Below are 8,781 nucleotides of genomic sequence, written 5' to 3' on the forward strand. Positions count from 1 at the left end.
AAAATTTGAAAGTATTCTTAATTTGCTCTATTTTGTTAAACACATTTATGACTCACATTTTTTTGTGTGTGTGTATAAAGGAAATACTTTCATTTTCATACCAAGACTTCAGGAACCAGTTGAAGCAACGTACACATCTTTTTATAAATCTCAACAAAAACAGCATATGGGTAGGTTCCAAACTATTGTTCTGTAGGTCAGATACATATATTTACATTACCTGAATGGTTTATTATCTATTAGGCACAAAGAGAAGCAAATAGAGGTTTACTAATTTACTAATTTACTTGACTCAAATCACATGTGTTTCCCCCAGTGTATGTCAGGAATATTACACTGGAATGCAGTTTCCTGTCAACAGTTTCACCTACAAAATATCAATCCAGGTCTTTAAAGCTCAGTCTTACTCTCTTTCAAATAAAGCAGAGTTGTCTGTTTTATGTTTAGGCCTACAGATGAGAAAATGATCTGCCGTCTTAATGACTGACTCTGTCCTTCAAGTAGATGGTGTCAGTGTGCTTAGCCTTGTCTCATAGGTAACAACATATTTCTGCAGTGCAAGTTTATTCTCTTTTTTGGAGGTTTGTTATGCCACTTCACTTTTACAAAGACCAACATGAATGTAGTAATGGAAACCTATAAAGACAAAGAATCTGAAAAAGTATATATACATACGTATACCCTGATGGCTCAGCTGGTAAAGAATTACCTGATGCAGGTGACACCAGCTCAATTCCTGAGTCAGGAAGATCCCCTGGAGAAGGGGTAGGCTCCCTACTCCAGTATTCATGGGCTTCCCTGGTGGCTCAGATGGTAAAGAGTCTGCCTGCAATATTGGAGACCTGAGTTTGTATTCCTAGATCAGGAAGATCCCCTGCAGATGGGGAATAGCTACTGACTCCAGCACTTTTACCTGGAGAATCCTGTGGACAGAGGAGCCTGGCAGGCTATGATCTAGCGAATAGCAAAGATTTGGACACCACTGAGTAACTAAACTTTCAGTTTCATTTTTCTTCAAGGATAGGATAAGTCTTGAGTAAATGTGGTTTCTACTCTAGAGTAGTGAGAGCATTTAAAGAGCAAAAAACTAAGGCCAATGATTATATCTTAGGGGCTATATCAGAGGCTCAGTGAAGGAGTAAGATTAATGCAACACAAATTATAAATTGTCAACAGAACACTTGGAAGGTATGAGAACTGAAAAAGGAAATGCAAACAGTCTGGTATTCACAGTGGATGCAGTTTTACTAGATTGTCAGTAAATTTAAAGCTCGTTTAAGATCTTCCTTTACACATCCTCAAAAATCTGTCCTGGGGATAAACTACCATGTGACTATTTTTCATTCATTAAAAATATATATTTAGGGAATAAGTGTGCTTCTCCTAAAAATCAGTGAGATATAATGTTTGGATCTGTTGTATAAACATATTTGGTTTAATCTGGAATATCATTTGATAAAAATGTTAGGTGTTAGTGAGGGAAGTGAGCTAACTACTGTTGAATACAAACTATGAGGCATACATCCCGACAGGCTCTTTATATACATTATTACTGTAGGAACAAGTATTGGTAAATAGATTTCTATCCATTTTGTACAAGACAAAAGTGACTCAATAAAGTTAAGTAAGAATATGACGTCTTTTAGACTGCTTCCTCTACTCATCCCACTTCATGATGGGAAAATATCACTTCCCACTTTCTCACTCCTTGTTGGGGAAATATCAAAACACAGGTCTGATCATCGGCCACATTGTGAAGACTGCCTTTGAGGCATTCTTCTATTTCTCTTTGGAGGGGGGATTTCTTTCCTTCATCTCTCTGTTAATCTCAATTTCCCAGGTTTGTCACACACTCCTGATTCCGTTTGTGTCAAGGAAAATCATCTGCTGATCTCTTTTTGGCAGATGTATTATCCTTCATGGACATCATGAAAAGTGGGGTACAATAGGCTCAAGAAACGAAATTCAAAGGCTGCATTTCAAAGGAAAGGTCACTTGGGTAAAAGAGATGTTCAGAGGGGAAACAACCTAGAGCAGCCAACATCTGCTGAACGGGAGCTGCAGGCACACAGCAGTGGGACCTGGCCGCCGGGGAGACCTTCTGGACAGTGTACCAGCTGGATCCTGCAGCCTCTCCTTTCAGGAACCGGCCCTGAGAGTTTACTGCCCTGGCTGCGACCTGATGGGTTGAAGAGGGCTGTCTGGCCATGTCTGTGCGGAGCTAGAAGTAGGTCTCGTTCACTGGCACCATGTCCCGCTCCAGACTCTCGAGTCCTCTCCCTGAGTGCGGCCTTCCGCGCCCTGCCCGCGTGTCTGCAGTGCCTGCCCTTCTGGGCCCCCAGGATGGGAACCTTGCCGTCCACAGTCTCATGTGCTCGCTTGCTCCTGTAGTTGCTTCCGGTTCCAGGTGCACTGTGCTTTTCACTTCCCCTTCTTCAATGGGCCTCCAATCGTCTAACCTCTTTTCAACTTAGCTTCTGGCCAGAGACCTCTCCTGGGATCTCAGCTCCCTCCTTGCCAGCCTGTGCCTGTCTGTCCCTGACTTTGACCTATGCGTCTATGCCCTGGTCCTCAAGTTCCCCTGCTGTTCTAGCTGCCTGTGATTCGCTTTCACTGAACGCTTTTGTGGTCACCCCATTTCCCTATGTCAACCTCCCAATCTAACTTCTTGTCCTTCAGTAACTGTTATGCCCGATGTCCAAATCCCCGAGCGGGAAGAGAGAAGGCTTCCAAGACAATGCAACTGGCAGAAAGGGGAAGTTTATTACTGACTCGAGCCAGGGCTCTCCGCGCAACCAACACAGTGGTGCGGGTCAGAGAGCCCCGAGCCCAAGCTGTTACACAAATTTATAGGGTGAGAAGCGGATTGGTTACACGTTTGCAAAGCAATTTCATTGGGACTTTCCTGGGGGTTTCCGCCCCGTTCCTAATTTCCTAATTGGCAACCAGCGGTCAGTATTAAGTGAAAGCTAATTGGTCCTAATTGGCTAATTGGTTGTATCCAGGTGGCCTGATAATCTTACCAAGTAGGAAGGCCTACTCCTAATCTAAGCTGCATTACTCCTGCTCGCCTCACATTCCCCCCTGTCTGTTGTTCAAGTAGAGGAATCTTCCTCTTTTCCATCTTGGGCCACTGACACTATAAGTGAACCCAGCCAGGGGGAGTGTTTGAAACCAAGACTCAAACCATCTCTGCTGGGCTTCCCATTCTCTTTTTCGGCTCGTAGGGAGGAAAGCCCTTGGCCTTGCAGAGATAGTGAAGCTTGGTTAAATTCCCCCGTATCTGAGGTACTTGGCCCTGGGGATTGCACCATACTCAGGGCTACCAAATCTCTGTTTCCTACGTCCCATTCCCGGGGCCCATCACAAGAGGTTACGCAGCTTCAGCTCCTGCAATAATCAGCAGGAGAATTAGGAGACCTCCCGGCGGACGAGTTTCAGTTTTAAAGGTGCGCTTTTTCCTGTTCTTCTGGTGTGGCTTGCTGCACGTGATTGCAGTGAACCCAGGGTCCAATCCTGTCGACCTTGACAGAAGTAGGAGTGGTAAGGAGAACAGCATAAGGGCCTTTCCATCTAGGTTACCCAAACTCAATCACCTGGGCCAATATCCTTGTGTATCTCTCGAATCAATTTCCAAACATGGTTATGTAGGACACACAGGAGGGGGTCTTCCATACAGAATCTCAAAAGGGCAGCTTATAAGGGGTGTTACATGCCTGAAAGAGTGCAAAGGGAAGGAGGGTCACCCAGTCCCCGCCAGTCTCTGTTGCCAACTTTGTCATTCTCTCAACCTGTCCTGAGCTCTGGGGATTATATTCACAATGTAACTTCCATTTTGTCCCCAGAGCTTGGGCCAGCCCTTGTACAATCTGGCTCACAAAGGCAGGTCCATTATCATAGCCCATAGTCACCAGCAGCCCGTACCTAAGCATTATCTCCTCTAAGATCTTTTTAGCAACCACTATTGCTGTCTCTCCCTTAGCGGGGAAGGCTTTCACCCACCCTGAGAAGGTATCTACCAGAACCAACATATAGCGATACCCGTACTTGCCTGGCCTTACCTCAGTGAAATCTATCTCCCAGTGTTGCCCTGGTTCTTCCCCTCAGTACCTCGTCAGAGACTCTGGTATCTCAGGGGGAGGAGGGCGAGGGAGCCTGAAGTAGACCGTCACAAAATCAAAGCAGGCAAACTTCACCATGGTGTATGGTATCTGTCTCATCCAAAGAGGAGCAACCCCCTTGTAGAAAGCCTTTAAGCCTTCTTCCTTATACATTTTGGGAGCTGCATCCCTCAGAGTGTTAGCATAACCTGGTTGGGTTTGAATTCGAACCGTAGCAGCTTCCATAGGAGCCAGCAGCAAAGAATTCAGCACTGGCAGAGGCAGCCAAATACAGTGATGTGCGCCATAGATAGGCATTCTCCTCTCCAAGCATGTAAAAGCCAATCTTGCAGAGCCCCTGCAGGGAGTAGCCAGTGAGGGTCGGGGCCCATCCTTTGGCCAAACCACGGAAACCATTCTCTTTGAGTGTAACTGAAAATCAGTTAAGAATGCCCTTGTACTTCTGTGGGTCCACCTGCATACGGCATTTCACTAAATCCAGAGGAACAACAGCAGTGTGTGTCAGACCACAACTTAAGACCCCACCAGAGCCACACAGTGCATAAAACTTCGCAGAGCCATATTCACAACTGTACTCTTCTACCGCGGCAGCTCCCGCTTTCCTTTGCCCATCTTTTACATAGCCGCTTCCATCGGTGAACCATACTAGCTCACTGTTGTCTAGGGGTACATCAGTTAAGTCTTTTCGTGCCGCCAGGGCCTCAGCCAGTATGTCGCTGCAATCATGGAGCTACAAACAGCTGGAATGGCTTATTTGGGTTAGGCAGGGCAAGGGCTGGGGCTTCTAGTAGGGCCCGTCTGAGTGTCTGGAAAGCCTGTTTCATTGGCTCAGTCCAAGTCCAGTTTGGGGTCTCTTTACTTCCCTCATACAAGGGCCGGGCCTTCTCAGCAAACCCCATGATCCACAGTCTGCAATATCCAACAGTCCCCAGAAACTCTCTTACCTGGCGGGGGGTCTTGGGCCTTCATGGTCTGGGTTAGCCACCTTTGCCCCTGCCTGATCTTATACCCCAAACAGGTGACCTCTTGCCAGGCTATTAATTGTGTAGCAGAAGGACCTCTGGGTGGCAAGTCTGATATTCGTAGAGGTCCTGCCTCAGAGCCTCTTGAACCTCTGTGGGATTACTGGTTGGCCTTCCCCCTCGGCCCACTCAAAGGCAAATATCTCCTGGCTCTGGGCCGCCAGGGGTAGGCTGAAAAAGACATCTTTCAAGTCCAACACAGTGTACCAAGTGTACTCAGGCAGCAAACTGCTCAGGAGGGTATACGGGTTAGAGACAGTGGGGTGTATGTCACTCACCCATTTGTTGACTTCTCGCAGGTAATTTGTCCCCCCTGGCTTCTTCACTGGCAGTAAGGGGGTGTTCCAAGGGGATTGACACCGCTTGAGAATTCCGGCATCCATGAGACGTCGAATGTGGGGAGTGATCCCCCGCCGAGCTTCCTGGCTCATGGGGTACTGTCTCACCCTCACAGGAGTTGCCTAGGCCTTTAGCTTGATGACGACCGGATGTCTGTTTGGCCAGTCCCATCCCTGCCGTTTCAGCCCAGGCCAACGGGTATTTATTCATCTCTTAAGGCTAAGGATAAGACATGTGACTGTCATTCTCCCAGCTCTGTAATCAGTACTGCTATGACACAGGAATGGGATCTCATTTCTCTCCATTTCCTGCTTTAACCACTCTCTCCCCAAGAGTTCTCACCTGCTTAAGCCCCTCTCTAGAAGGGACAGATGTTTTCACAGTATCATCAATAGCCCACCGCTGATCAGCAAGGTAAAGTGCCACAGCTGTGAGTGAGTCCTCAGGTGCAAAAAGAGCAAGAACTTTCTGGGTCTGATCTCCACCATAGAGAGGTACAAAGCCTACATTTGACAGGCTAATAGGATCCAGATTTTCAGGGTCCCAACACCTCAGATCTAACATGTAATCTTCAGCAGAATTTTCCAGTTCCTCATGACTGCAATTATCCAACATATCCACAGGGAATGCCATCGGTAGTATTCAACAAGTCTCTTCCAAGTAGAGGCGCTGGGCATCCTGGCATCACCAAAAATGAGTGGGACACCTGGTGGGTCCCCAGATCTACTTTTCGTTACCCAGGACTCGGGGAGGGGTGCCGAGTCTTGACTCCCTAGTCACTGTCTTCCCCCGCATATAGAACTCGAGTTCCAGGGGAGATTCTCTCTCTGGGTCGTACCTCTCCTCAGGTCCCTCTTAGGGCACTCGTTTTTCCAGTGCCCCTGTTCTCTGCAGTAGGCGCACTGATCTTTCCTTAGGGCCTGCCTTTTTGATTTCTGTTTTTCTCCCGTCCAGGGGTCTCAAGGTTCCCTCAATTCTGTTCTGGCTTTTATCCCCACAAAAAGAATCTGGGCTAGCTCCCTCTGGTTCTTCCGGTTTTCCCTCATTCTATATTCTTTATCTTCCTTCCTGATCTTCTCAGCTAATGCCCTTTCCTCCTGTCGAATTCGTTCTTCCCTTTCTTCTTGGGTCTCCCTATTATTAAATACCTTTTCAGCTGCTTTCAGTAAATCCTGTATCGTCTGTTCTCCCAATCTCTCTATCTTTTGTAATTTCTTCCTAATATCTGGGGCTGCCTGGTTTACAAACGCTAACAGAACTGCAGCGCGCGACTCCTCAGCCTGGGGATCCATAGGTGTATATTGCCTGAAAGCTTCCATCAGCCTCTCTAGGAAGGCTGCTGGGCTCTCAGTGGGCTCTTGCCTTACTAAATTTACCTTTGCCAAATTTGTCGGCTTTCTTGCTGCGGCCCGCAGGCCAGCCATTAGAGTCTGGCGGTACACTCGGAGACGCTCCCTACCTTCCGCTCGCTCAAAATCCCAGTTAGGCTGCAACAGAGGAAACCCCTCGTCCAAGAAATGAGGTTGGGCGGTTGGCCTCCCGTTTGCCCCCGGGACCCATTTCCGCGCTTCTGCCAGAGTTCGCTCCTGCAACAGCTGCTGACAATCGTTGTGAAAGTCACTGAAACTCCTGAAAAGAGTAGGAATTGAACCAGAGACAATGCCAGCACACACACAAACACGGACAAACACGGAGAGCCAAAGACAAACACACGGACAGACAAACGTCAGCCGACAACACAGCGCTGGGTTTTTGGGCCCCCTGACCAGACTCGGAATCTGGAGAGGAACTCTCCTTCCCACAGAGCCGGCTGCCTTCCAGAGCGCTCACTGGCCTCGGCCTTATGCTGGCTGGAGAAAGCTTTCTCCTGTGCCAGATACCTTCCTGCTTCACAGAAGGGCCCCGGAATTACTCTGGACTTTTCCTGTGCCTGATACCTTCCTGCTTTACAGCAGGGCCCCGGAATTACTCTGGACTTCCTGTGCCAGATACCTTCCTGCTTCACAGCAGGGCCCCAGAATTACTCTGGACTTCCTGTGCCAGATACCTTCCTGCTTCACAGCAGGGCCCCGGAATTACTCTGGACTTCCTGTGCCAGATACCTTCCTGCTTTACAGCAGGGCCCCGGAATTACTCTGGACTTCCTGTGCCAGATACCTTCCTGCTTCACAGCAGGGCCCCAGAATTACTCTGGACTTCCTGTGCCAGATACCTTCCTTCTTTACAGCAGGGCCCCAGAATTACTCTGGACTTCCTGTGCCAGATACCTTCCTGCTTTACAGCAGGGCCCCGGAATTACTCTGGACTTCCTGTGCCTGATACCTTCCTGCTTCACAGCAGGGCCCCAGAATTACTCTGGACTTCCTGTGCCAGATACCTTCCTGCTTTACAGCAGGGCCCTGGAATTATTCTGGACTTCCTGTGCCAGATACCTCCCTGCTTTACAGCAGGGCCCCAGAATTACTCTGGACTTCCTGTGCCAGATACCTTCCTTCTTTACAGCAGGGCCCCAGAATTACTCTGGACTTTTCCTGTGCCAGACACCTTCCTTCTTTACAGCAGGGCCCCAGAATTACTCTGGACTTCCTGTGCCAGATACCTTCCTGCTTCACAGCAGGGCCCCAGAATTACTCTGGACTTCCTGTGCCTGATACCTTCCTGCTTCACAGCAGAGCCCTGGAATTACTCTGGACTTCCTGTCCTGCCTGAGACAATGCCGGCACACACACAAACACGGAGAGCCAAAGACAAACACACGGACAGCTGACAACACAGTGCTGGGTTTTCGGGCCCCCTGAGTTTTCCTGAGCACCGGTGCTATTATCTATCCTTCCCCTCTGTCCTGGAAGTGTTCTCTTCCCCCGGTAAAGGGATCCCGGCTGAGCCCCCAAATGTTATGCCCGATGTCTGAATCCCCGAGCAGGAAGAGAGAAGGCTTTCAAGACAATGCAACTCGCAGGAAGGGAAGTTTACTACTGACTTGAGCCAGGACTCTCCGCCCGCAACCAACACAGTGGTGCGGGTCAGAGAGCCCTGATCCCAAGCTGTTACACAAATTTATAGGGTGAGAAGCGGATTGGTTACACGTTTGCAAAGCAATTTCATTGGGACTTTCCTGGGGGTTTCCGCCCCGTTCCTAATTTCCTAACTGGCAACCAGCGGTCAGTATTAAGTGAAAGCTGATTGGTCCTAATTGGCTAACTGGTTCTATCCAGGTGGCCTGATAATCTCACCAAGGAGGAAGGCCTACCCCTAATCTAAGCTGCGTTACTCCTGCTCACCTCACAGTAACAGGACTC

Source organism: Dama dama, chromosome 1, assembly GCF_033118175.1.
Source record: "Dama dama isolate Ldn47 chromosome 1, ASM3311817v1, whole genome shotgun sequence".
Taxonomy (NCBI): domain Eukaryota; kingdom Metazoa; phylum Chordata; class Mammalia; order Artiodactyla; family Cervidae; genus Dama; species Dama dama.